General features: G+C 35.2%; 1 long non-coding RNA gene and 1 pseudogene across 2 annotated transcripts; one reads left to right on the forward strand and one right to left on the reverse strand.

Moving 5' to 3' along the window:
• Positions 1-54: 54 nt before the first annotated feature.
• On the reverse strand, positions 55-13,560 carry LOC110658968 (LIM domain-containing protein PLIM2b-like; annotated as a pseudogene).
• On the forward strand, positions 4,193-5,705 carry LOC131174747 (uncharacterized). Of its 2 annotated transcripts, XR_009144983.1 has the most exons (3): positions 4,193-4,278; positions 4,722-4,780; positions 5,358-5,705. It is a non-coding gene; the product is annotated as an uncharacterized LOC131174747 (long non-coding RNA). The 2 variants fall into 2 exon arrangements; XR_009144982.1 differs by lacking the exon at positions 4,193-4,278 and having other exon boundaries at positions 4,551-4,780.
• Positions 13,561-13,633: the final 73 nt, after the last annotated feature.

Below are 13,633 nucleotides of genomic sequence, written 5' to 3' on the forward strand. Positions count from 1 at the left end.
CAAAACATATATATGTATTAAAAAATCATTTCAATCCAACAATGCAAAATCATGAACAAACAATAGGTCCTCCAAATGCACAGTGCAGGCCAATCCCTTGCAATACTATTGGACCAACATGCACTGCATTTTGAATTCCCTAGCCATAAGAAATTAAATAACTAAACTTCAATAATTCCTTCACCTTGCCCCTATTGGACACAAACAAAAATGTTCATTGGTTGACATGGAGCTAATCTTTTGTAGATTCATACAGGTTATGATTGCTCTTGTGCAAGAACTTCCTCAATATCTGGTTCTGATACTGGTGTCGCTTTGGTTTCTTCTTCTTCTTCTTTTTCTTCTTCTTCTTCAGGTTTCTTTATCTCTTCTGTTGTATCTGCCTCATTTTTCTTCACTTTGATATGATTGTAGGAGCCTTTCTCTTTAAACAACTGAGCAAAATGGGGTTTGTGTTAGTGTATGTGCACTGCAGCCAATGTGTTAATTGCAAGTGTGATCACTTAATTCATGTATATATATATATATATATATATATACTTTATTCTTAATAAAAAACTGCTTTATCTTTAATTATATTATTTAATTTTAATGAATATTAATTAATAAAGATAAAGTCCATGGGACTTATATGCATAGCAGTGAAAATTATAATGTTGTTATAATTATGAGATTCTGACTGCATTATAGCATTGTTCCAAAAATGTTCTTGGTCAATGTTATATCAAGATTGGACATTGATATAACTGTTGAGAACAATACACGTTGCATTCTTTCTTTTATGAAAGGAAGCAGCAATTCTCATTAAGCTGAGGTATGTGAGATACCTAGAACCAACGTGTAAGTACTTGTGGTGACAAGTTTACTGAACTGACCCGCATGAGGATTCCATATGGAAAGACTCATGTGACAGTCATGTAAATGATCCTTAGACTTGAAACATTAAGTTACCTTATATAGGAATTACTGTATTTTGATACTGCTCACATGTCATTTTATATAAAGATAACGAATGTAACAGCTATTGGATTATTAAATCATTGTGCAAGGTAAAATAAGATTGAGATCTTATTTAATTAATCAATCATACTGGGAGGACAGAAATGATTTATATACAGTAGACACATTCCATGCATCAATGTATAAATCGAAATATTATGTTGAAGGGATATTAATTACACTGACAGACTGATCATAAAAAGGTTAGTCAAACCACTTTGACAAGTTCTAATATTTGGGTGGTCGTTACACATTGCTAGATGTCAATAATGATCTACAAACATAATTAATCAAATTTGAATTGATGATAAAATTAAAGTATTAATTTTATTTAATTATATTTGTTGCCAACATATTAGGAACCTAATAGGTCACACACATAAAGACTATAAGTGAGGAATTAAATTGGATTATCAAGTTGGACTTGATAAAAATAATTCTAGAGACTTAAGGACTGAAGTATAAATTTTATTTATACTCCTTAATGTCCTAATAATTAAGTATAGACTTAATTTAAAGTTTCTAAAATTATAGGAATTAATTATGTGAATTATAATTCCTATAAGGGGTCAATTTATAATTAACAAATTTAAAGGGTTAAATTTATAATTAAATGAGGTTGTTCCCTATAAATAGGGAAGCTTGTCTTCCATTCTACATAAGTTAGAAAAGAGCTAGCACTCATAAAAACTCCCAATATATTCTCTAAGAGTGTCTTGGAGAATTTCCTCACAACCGGTCTGTGTGGATACCATCAGAGGCCGGACATTTGGACGGCTGGCAGTTTACTACCACCCGGTCCGGTGGTTAGAAAATTCCACAAACTGTTTGAGGTAATTTATTAAATTAATTTTATTTAATTATCACCATTCCATACTTAGTTAAAGTTGATCTTGTTTAATTGAGAATTAATGCTTCCTTTCAGTGGTATCAGAGCCATTTTAATTAATTATGGAATGGTTTGTTGTTGTTGGTGTTAGTTTGAGTATTAAATTCATGTGATTATATATTGTTTCTTCCAAAAAATTTTTTTTCTGCTCAAATTTGGATCTGAAAATTTTGAAGATTTGGGTTTTGTTTCTTATAGATTTTAATCTATAATAATAAAAAAAAAAGAAGGAAAAATCTGGGATTTTTTTTTTTTGTTTTTGAAACCCATTTGAGGGTTTTCCAGATCGAGCAAGGAAGCTCGTTTGCTGGAGATTGGCTCTGCCAAAGGACCATTCGGAATGCATGTTGGACGTCCGGTGGTCTTCATGGTGGTGATGCATCGTCCAGCCGCCTCAAATGCAGCAGATTTATGGCCGTCAAAGCCATGCGAAGCTGCTGGTAGTGCGACAGGAGAATGGCAGCTTGATGCTGCTGCTGGCTGGTTCTGGCAATGTCAACGACACTCCTGTGGCCAGAAACAGCCATGGAGATGGCTGCTGAACCTGCTGCACTTGGTGGTTTCAAGTGTGGGCTGCTGGTTTTTGGAAAACCAGACTAGACAAGGAAGGAGAAAGGAGCAGTTTGCTGCCACTCTGTTTCATGATATTTACAGTTTTGCCATTGTATAATACTGCCATTACTTTTGCTTGTAATTGCAAAACTGCCACTGCTATTATTTACAAAATTGCTACCGGTCATGTGGCTGTAAATAGGTTCTTGTTTTGGCAGAATTTGCAATTATGCCATTAAGATTTCCTTGTTCCAGTTTTGCCCTTGAATTTCCTATTGACTAAAATTAATAATTACATAATATTATTTTATTAAAATTAATTCTATTTTTTTAAAATAAATAAAATTATGATTTTATTTTAGTTCAATTGGAAGATAAATTAAAATTGTTTAATTTAATATTAATTTTGGAAATTAGTTTCTAAAATTAATTTAGGGCGTTTGAAATAAAGGAATTTATTGAATTAAATTGTTTAATTCAATATCAATTTTGGAAATGTGTTTTCTAAAATTGATGGCAAATTATGTAGCGTCTAAAATTGTTTTAGATTTTACTTATCTAATTAGATTAGATATTGAATTAAATTGTTTAACTCATATATATATAATATTAGAAAATTGTTTCTAAATTATATATTGCATTGGGTAGTATAAAATTTGATTTAATTGTTTGGTTAAATTAATAGGTATTTAATTGTGATTAAATTACTTATTAATTAAAGGAAATTGTTTCCAAGACAATTAAATAGAATTATTTAGTGGGAGGAACATTATATATATATATATATATATGTAACACCCCAAAATTTTATTATTTATGAGTATTTTTGGTATTTTAATTTTATTTGAATTTTAGAAATTTTTTTGAGATTTTTCGGATTTTAAAAATCGGGTTCGATTTTCCGAAAATATAAACTTTGATGATTTTTAAAAATTAATTTAAAGACCACGTGGCAAAACTAAAAATATATTTGGAGTCTACGTATTTTTCTGAGTTTTATGAAATTTTTTCGGAATTTTTGGACCTCGTTTTCGGTCCCGAGGCAGAGTAAAAATTCAAAATTTTGTATCCTGAATCGAACCGGCCGAATCGAACCGGACCGGATCGGACCGGTCGAATCGGACCGGCCCTTTTCCTTCTTCCTTTTTCTTTCCCCGCGCGCGCGCGTCCCTCTCCCCTTCTCTCTCTCTTTTCTCTCTCATCCACACCCCTGCCGCCGCCTGCGTCCTCCCCGCGGCCCGCCTCCGGCCGTTCGGCCGGTACGCGAGCGGAACGCGCGCGATCTCCCCCCCTGCGCGCGCCGATTTCCACGGCCATCCGTCCGATCCGGCCACCAATTGGACCGGGTCTTGTGTCCAAAATCATCTACTCGGAGAGAGCTTTCCATAGACACCAAGAACGCCGAAATCCATCGAGCGGATTGTCCGATTTTTGCTCGGGAAGATTTTAGCCCATTTCGACTTTTGGGCTAGATTTCTCGAAAACCGTGAATCCCACGAGAAAACCGAGGCCACCAGCACGCTCCATTCGTCGAGAGCTTCGCAACGACATAAATTTCGAATTTTTCCGACACCGTTTTTCGGTGGGTCCCACGGAACTTCGCAGTGTATTTTCGAGCATTAAATGAGCTTAGAAAATTCTGAAAAATTTATGTACTAACCCCCGTGTTATGGGCTTCGTGTAGGTATCCTCGATTCGCGGAAATTCGGCGATTGGCCAAGTTCGCAAATTTGGTCGATGCACGGACCGTTCAAAAGTCCCCGAATTGGACCGAGGTTTTGGCTAGCCCCCCATTGTCAGATGTCCTGAGCGCGTTCCCGAAGTCGGAATCGGCAAAGGTAAACCCGAACCTTGTTTTTACGTAATTTTCTAGTGCTTAAATAGGATTAAAAATCCATAAAATATTCGTGGTAGCTTAGAAAATTACGATTCTTTTTGCAATAGCTTAGTAATATTGCTAAGGACCGCGAGGCAAAGTTTTATAATTTTTAGAGCTTGTTTGGGCAGTTTTTGCAAAAATGATCAATAATAATGACTAAATTGAAATTTTGCGAATTGTGATGGATGACTGATTTGATGGGCGGGAGGGCTGTGATATGATTGAACTGTTGATATATGGATTGTGAGTATAGAAGTGTGTTTTGAACCCTTTTGCAGGTTGGGTAGGTCCTAGGTATAGGGGAGACTCTGCCGGATTTTCGGCACGACTTAGGACGTAATTGGTCTTTTCTTTGTTTGTATTGAGTCAGATTGTATTAAATAAATGTAATATGATTGTCAGGTGAGCCGGGACAGCCTTCTTCCTCCGCCCAGCCGCCACAGTAATTTGTCGTCAAGTCTGTGAGTAAAATATTAATTTTAATTGTAATTTCGATATTATTATATGTTCAGCATGCCCATGCATCACTTATATGCATATATTTATTTAGTTAAACTCTAGGCACGATTTATGTTGCATTCATAACTGTTAATATGCCATGGATGTTGTTGTGGTAATTTGGAGCAGTGTGCGTGCGTTGGCGTGCGTGTGATGTGGTGTGGACTATGGATAGGACGGGGTAGTCACGGCTTGAGTAATTCGCTGGGACCCGTTCCTTCGAGGGGTAGTCACGGCTTGAGTAATTCGCTGGGACCCTCGATTTGGTTATTAAGTGGAAGTCCGAGCTTGAGTAATTCGCTGGCACCAGGTTGGATTTAAGAGAGCTGTATAGGGGATCAGCTCCCATATGTTATGATTGATACTACAGGGTGTGTGAGTGCTCCAAATTACCTTTTTGATGCTATGATGTGAATATGATGTTGATGTTGCATTTCACTCTACAGGTTGCATTAGTTCAGATAGTTATAGAGATTATAGTTAAGATTGATATTTTACTCTCTGAGTCGAACGCTCACTCCTGTTCAAAAATTTTTACAGGCCACAGGAGGATATTTTGTTCTGGGTTAACCTGCTTTTCTCCTTCGCAGGTGTTTATCAATAATTGTGTAATTTTATTTACTCCTAGAATTTCCGCATGTGTTAGCAGTAATTATTTGAATTTGGTCTGTAATATTATATTCATGTTGGACCTGTAAACTCAATATTTTAAGTCTGTTTTGATGGATTGGATGAGGGAGCTGAGCTCCCATTTATTATTATGTTGATGAGTATGTGGAGGGTGAGCTGAGCTCCCCAATAGATTGTTTATTGTGTTTACAGGTCGGGTGAGTCGAAAACTCCCCGTTGGAAAGTCCATTTTATGGCCGGACTCTGTCCGTTTGTTTTCTTGAAATTGGGCCCAAATGGGCCTTAGAGTTGGGTTAATGAACAGTTAGGCTTACTACGGGCCTCGGGGGCTTTAGGCTGGCCCAGGTCCTAGTGCCGGTCCGGCCCATAGGTTGGGTCGTGACAATATATATATATATATATATATATATATATATATATATATATATATATATATATTTTATTTAATATTTCTAATTGTTAGAAATATTATTTTAATTACACATGAAACCAACAATAACAATAAGGATGATTAAATTTATTTATGCATTTTAATTTGATTATAATGCATGATGGATGGTTATGGACTAAAGACCAATGCGATTGCTTTTTATATGGTTGAATGTCTGTATATTCATAAATAGGGACTGTGTTCCCTGCCTTCTCTTATATTCTGTGTTGTAAATTCTTTTCTCATCTTACTCCCCTCGAATGAAACTCGAGGTTTCAATTTCTGAAATATGTAAACGTTATATAGTTTTTAGAAAGAGTAGATGAGAAAATTATTTATGAATGTAAGCAGAAAGAGGAGCTGATGAATATACTTCAAGGAGCTGCTAAGAAGACTTGTGAAGTCCTACAATGCTACTACCTAGGTTTTTGACCCTATAATTTTCTCAAATGGCTCGAGAAAATTATTTAGTAAAGTCCATAATCATCCAATTAGAAATGCATGCTAAGGGTGTATGTTATATATATGTGATGTATGATATTGCTAGCATGTTAATTAATGAGACCTAAAAATTGGCATAGACCCAAAATCCCTCATTCAAATATTAAGTACATGTTATGAACATGATGCCTTCCATTGTTATAGTATAAATCTGAGTTCTATATTAAAGTTAACTTGTTGAGCACACTCAAGGTTGCTTTTCTCTCGAACATGTTTATGGCTATGAAATATTGGATATTTGTGAACAATGGGTTTTACTTAACTGATTTACATGATTTGGATGAGCACACTCATGATCATGTAGAATCAGAGGCATAGTTTGGAGAAACATAAAATTATGTTTAGACAAATAGTTGTCACCTAACTGATCTAGGAGTCACATAGAGATGTGATTGATAAATAGTTATCTACCTAATTTAATTTTATTTTGATTTGTTGAGCACACTCAAGGTCAAATAAAATTAAATGGGGTCCTAGCCCACTAAGGAAATTAATGCGTTAAATTTCCCGAATTAATGGTGAGGGCTATTAATTTGAGTAAAATAGTGGGAGACCAAATGGATATTAAAGAGCTTATATTAATTTGGTTAATGAAAATCATATACATGAAATTAATACAATTTTTATCTTTGTATCTGTAGATCACTAATATCACCATGAGTAACAACCATTCCCTACGTAGCATACTGGATGCTAATAAGTTGACTGGACCAAATTTCTTGGATTGGTATAGAAACTTGAGAATTGTTCTCAAGCAAGAAAAGAGGCTATATGTCCTTGAACATGCCAAACCCAGTATTCCTCCTGTTGATGCTCCTGAAGAGGTACTAAGTGATTTCATTCGTCATACAGATGATGATGAGCAAGCCACATGTGTGATGTTGGCTAGCATGTCTCCTGAACTTCAAAGGCAGCATGAGAATATGGATTCTCAAACAATCATTTTGCATCTCAAGGAGTTATTTGATTCAAAATGCAGGAATGAAAGGTATGAGGTATCAAGGGAATTGTTCCGCTGTAAGATGACAGAAGGATCTTCAGTGAATGTTCATGTTCTGAAGATGATTGGCTATATTGAAAAATTAGGCCAATTGGGTTTTGTCATGGATCATGAGTTAAGTATTGACTTGGTCTTACAGTCTCTACCTCCTAGCTTCTCACAGTTCATAATGAACTTCGACATGAATCAGTTGGAAACTACATTGCCTGGACTGTTGGGGATGCTAACTACTGCTGAAGGGGAACTTAAGAAGAATAAGTCCCCTGTTCTTATGGTTCAATCTTCTAAGACCAAATCCAAAAGGTCCAAGAAAAAGAACAATAAGAAGAAAGGGACTTTCCCTAAAGCACTCAAGCCTACTGGGGGCATTAAAAAGGACAAAGGTACTTGCCATCACTGTGGCAAAGAAGGTCACTGGAGGAGGAACTGTGCTGATTATCTTACTGCACTGAAGGAGAAGAAGCTTCTACTTCAGGTATGTTTATGATTGAGATAAATTTATCTATGTCAAATTTATGTTCTTGGGTATTAGATACCGGATGTGGATCTCATATTTGTAATAATATGCAAGAACTAAGAAGACCTAGACCTTTACAGAAAGGTGAAATGGACCTACGGGTTGGAAATGGAGCAAGGGTTGCTGCTTTAGCCGTAGGAACATGTGTTTTGTCTCTGCCTACGGGCCTTTTGCTTGAACTTGATAACTGTTATTTTGTTCCAGTACTAACTAGAAATATCATATCTGTATCTTGCCTAGCACTGAATGGTTTTAAATTTATTATTGAAGGCAAATGTTGTTCCTTTTATAATAATGATATTTTCTATGGATCTGGTGTTTATGCAAATGGTTTGTATATACTTGATCTTGAAAGGCCTGTTCTTAGCATAAATAGCAAGAAATTAAAATCAAATAATCAAAATCCATCCTATCTATGGCATTGTAGATTAGGTCATATAATTGAAACAAGAATCACAAAGTTATATAAGGAAGGATATTTTGATCCTTTTGATTATGAATCATATGAAACATGTGAAGCTTGCTTAATGGGAAAAATGACCAAATCACCCTTCACTGGAAAGAGTGAAAGATCTACTGAATTGTTGGGCATAATACATTCAGATGTATGTGGGCCAATGACTATTCATGCTATAGAAGGATACACATATTTCATTACATTTACTGATGACCATTCAAGATATGGGCATGTATATCTAATGAAATATAAATCTGAATCTTTTGAAAAGTTCAAAGAATTCAGAAATGAAGTGGAGAAACAAATTGGAAAGAGTATCAAAATACTTCGATCTGATCGAGGTGGAGAATACTTAAGCCAGGAGTTTCAAGATTATTTAAAGGAGAATGGGATTCTTCACCAGTTGACACCTCCTGGAACGCCACAACATAATGGTGTTTCTAAAAGAAGGAACCGAACCCTATTAGATATGGTGCGATCCATGATGAGTAATGTTGACCTTCCAGTTTCTTTTTGGGGCTATGCCCTACAAACTTCTGCATACCTTCTGAATAGAGTTCCATCCAAATCTATTGAAAAGACACCATATGAGATATGGATGGGCAAGAGACCTTCACTGTCACATATAAAGATTTGGGGATGTGATGCTTATGTGAAGCGTCAAATTTCTGATAAGCTAGGTTCTAAATCAGATAAATGCAAATTTGTGGGATATCCAAAACAAACAATTGGATATTATTTCTACCATCCAACTGAGCAAAAAGTGTTTGTCTCAAGGCATGCTACCTTTCTTGAAAGGGAATTTGTTCTCAAAGGTAGCAGTGGGAGTAAAATAGATCTTGAAGAAATTCAAGAACCACAAATTACCATCCAAATGGAACCGATGAGTGAGATGAGTGAGACTGTAGCATCAGATGCACAGCCTGAAACTCAAGTAACACAGGAACTTCGAAAGTCTAGTAGAATACGTCATGCTCCTACAAGATTGGATCTTTTAATAGAAGCTGATAATGACATGTCATTCTTACCAGCAGAACCTACTAACTTTTAGGAAGCAATGTGTGACATTGACTCTGTGAAATGGCTTGAAGCCATGAAATCTGAGATGGATTCCATATACATCAACCAAGTATGGACATTGGTTGAACCACTTGAAGGGATAAAACCCATTGGGTGTAAGTGGGTCTTTAAGAGAAAGACTGACATGGATGGTAATGTACAAACATATAAAGCCAGGTTAGTTGCTAAAGGTTACAGGCAAAGGCAAGGCATTGACTTTGATGAAACCTTCTCACCAGTAGCCATGCTAAAATCTATAAGGATTTTGCTTGCTATAGCTGCATACCATGATTATGAAATTTGGCAAATGGATGTCAAAACTGCATTCCTAAATGGGAATTTGCAAAAGGATGTGTACATGACACAACCTGAGGGGTTTGAATCCAAAGAATTTCCTAACAAAGTATGCAAGCTTCAAAAGTCCATTTATGGACTAAAGCAAGCTTCACGAAGTTGGAACATCCATTTTGATGAAACAGTCAAAGAGTTTGACTTCATTAAAAATGTGGATGAACCTTGTGTTTACAAGAAGGTTAGTGGGAGTGGAATCATTTTCCTTATTTTATATGTAGATGACATATTATTAATAGGAAATGATGTGCCATTACTCCAATCTGTAAAGATATGGTTATCCAAGAAATTCTCCATGAAGGATTTGGGAGAGGCAGCCTATATTTTGGGAATTAAAATCTATAGAGATAGATCCAGAAGGCTCCTTGGTCTGTCACAATCTGTGTACATAGACAAAGTGTTAAAACGGTTTAACATGGAAGAATCAAAACGAGGATTCTTGCCTATATCGCATGGTATTTTTCTTTCCAAAAATATGTGTCCTAAGACACAGATTGAGAAAGAGAAAATGGATAGGATCCCTTATGCCTCAGCTATTGGATCTATCATGTATGCGATGCTATGTACAAAACCAGATGTATCTTATGCTTTAAGCATAACTAGTAGATACCAAGCTAATCCAGGTGAACGTTACTAGACAGCAGTAAAGAACATTCTTAAGTACTTGAGAAGGACTATAAATATGTTTCTGGTCTATGGATATGGTGAACTGGTAGTTCAAGGGTATTCCGATGCCAGCTTTCAATCTGATAAAGATGATAGCAAATCCCAGTCTGGTTATATTTTCATACTTAATGGTGGTGCTGTGAGTTGGAAAAGTTCCAAACAGGAAACTACAGCAGATTCTACAACTGAAGCTGAGTACATCTCTGCATCTGAGGCAGCAAAAGAGGCTGTTTGGATCAAAAAGTTCATCACTAAACTTGGTGTGGTTCCTAGCATTGTTGATCCAGTAACTCTATACTGTGATAACAATGGAGCCATAGCACAAGCTAAGGAACCAAGGTCTCATTAGCGATCCAAACATGTGCTTAGAAGATTCCATTTGATCAGAGAGATCATTGAGCGAAAAGATGCAATGATAGAAAAGGTCCACACTGAAGAAAATCTTGCAGATCCTCTTACTAAGGCATTGTCCCAACAAAGACACGATCACCACCTGTAGGGTTATGGTATTAGATACATGGGTGATTGGCTTTAGTTTAAGTGGGAGATTGTTAGTGTATGTGCACTGTAGCCAATGTGTTAATTGCAAGTATGATCACTTAATTCATGTGTGTATATATATATATATACTTTATTCTTAATAAAAGGCTGCTTTATCTTTAATTATATCATTTAATTTTAATGAATATTAATTAATAAAGATAAAGTCCATGGGACTTATATGCATAGCAGTGAAAATTATAATGTTGTTATAATTATGAGATTCTGACTGCATTATAGCATTGTTCCAAAAATGTTCTTGGTCAATGTTATATCAAGATTGGACATTGATATAACTGTTGAGACCAATACACGTTGCATTCTTTCTTTTATGAAAGGAAGCAGCAGTTCTCATTAAGCTGAGGTATGTGAGATACTTAGAACCAATGTGTAAGTACTTGTGGTGACAAGTTTACTGAACTGACCCGCATGAGGATTCCATATGGAAGTTTACCTGTGTCTATGGAAAACTCATGTGACAGTCGTGTAAATGATCCTTAGACTTGAGACATTAAGTTATCTTATATAGGAATTACTGTATTTTGATACTGCTCACATGTCATTTTATATAAAGATAACGAATGTGGCAGCTGTTGGATATAGTATGAACTATGTGGAGATATTTATTTGTCAAAATAGAATTCATCACCTTAGGTAATTAAGGAAAATATTTCAATTGTTCTTAGTCAGTATGTATTATTAAATCCTTGCGCAAGGTAAAATAAGATTGAGATCTTATTTAATTAATCAATCATACTTGGAGGACAGAAATGATTTATATATAGCAAACACATTCCATGCATCAATGTATAAATCGAAATATTATGTTGAAGGGATATTAATTACACTGACAGACTGATCATAGAAAGGTTAGTCAAACCACTTTGACAAGTTCTAATATTTGGGTGGTCGTTACACATTGCTAGATGTCAATAATGATCTATAAATATAATTAATCAATTGTGAATTGATGATAAAATTAAAGTATTAATTTTATTTAATTATATTTGTTGCCAACATATTAGGAACCTAATAGGTCACACACATAAAGACTGTAAGTGAGGAATTAAATTGGATTATCAAGTTGGACTTGATAAAAATAATTCTAGAGACTTAAGGACTGAAGCATAAATTTTATTTATACTCCTTAATGTCCTAATAATTAAGTATAGACTTAATTTAAAGTTTTTAAAATTATAGGAATTAATTATGTGAATTATAATTTCTATAAGGGGTCAATTTATAATTAACAAATTTAAAGGGTTAAATTTATAATTAAAAGAGGTTGTTCCCTATAAATAGGGAAGCTTGTCTTCCATTCTACATAAGTTAGAAAAGAGCTAGCACTCATAAAAACTCCCAATATATTCTCTAAGAGTGTCTTGTAGAATTTCCTCACAATCGGTCTGTGTGGATACCATCAGAGGCCGGACATCTGAACGGCTGGTGATTTGCTACAACCCGGTCCGGTGGTTAGAAAATTTCACAAGCTGTTTGAGGTAATTTATTAAATTAATTTTATTTAATTATCACCATTCCATACTTAGTTAAAGTTGTTCTTGTTTAATTGAGAATTAATGTTTCCTTACAGTTTGCAGTAAAGAATCCCATCTAGAGCAGCATAAGATGAGGATGTGAGGTAGCAACCCCCATGAGAGCACCCGAAGCATGTCTATTCTCCCACCACACTCACCTGTTACATTTGGTTTTATTAAAACGATAAGCATCTTTAAATTTCTTATTGTCTATTTTTTTGTTTTTTATCATATATTGCACAAAACTATTGAGAAATTTTATTAATATATGCAACTTCTCTAATGGGTATGCTGTTTTTTTGCGGCGTGCACACTTGTCCTGAGTGCCAGAGAACATGGTGGAAAATTTGGTGGGAGACTTTGCCTGCAGAGAAGAGAAATTTGCTTCAATTGTAAGGAACATGCAGGACATTTCCATAAGAAAAATCAGGAATATGAAAACAAAAGAATCTTCACCTGTCCAATTTTCTTTTTCCCAGCTGAATGAATAGCCACAAATTGAAGAGAAAAATTATTAGCACAGGGGAAAAAAAAAAAGAAAAAGATTAAAGAAAGGAGGAGAACTTACATGATGAGTATTTGTTTGTATATTTGCCAGTCTCTCTGAATAATCGCTCAAAGTGAGGTTTACAGTACAAGACTCCATCCATTGAGGAATAGCTGCTCATCTGCAACAAAATTGTAAACACCAGAATTTATCAGAATGCATTGAAACTGACATAAAAATGAGATGGAGAAGTCCATTGCAGTACTTGCACTTGAAGCATGTCTTATGATAAGGAATGCCACCAGCTGTAACCATTTCGATGAAATGAACAGTCTTATCGCAAGCCTTGCATTTCTCTGTCGTTCCACTGAAAACCATTGTTATAATTTTGTGTTTGTATATAAGAGTCTAGGAAGAACTAGCTAGAAAAGCTTCTTCTGAAGGGGAATATTATTTTTGTTCCAACAACAAACAGCAGGAGTTCAAGTCTCTATCTCAGAAAGTTGAGACTTGAGATAGATATGTTAATTGAACTCTCAGAAATTTGTTGTTGCCTTTTTTTTTTTTTTTTTTTCTTGTGATTGACAGTTGCAGGCAGGTGATTTAATTAAGGACAGTATATATATTGCAGTGGTAATTAGTG

This window comes from Hevea brasiliensis, chromosome 16, assembly GCF_030052815.1.
Source record: "Hevea brasiliensis isolate MT/VB/25A 57/8 chromosome 16, ASM3005281v1, whole genome shotgun sequence".
Taxonomy (NCBI): domain Eukaryota; kingdom Viridiplantae; phylum Streptophyta; class Magnoliopsida; order Malpighiales; family Euphorbiaceae; genus Hevea; species Hevea brasiliensis.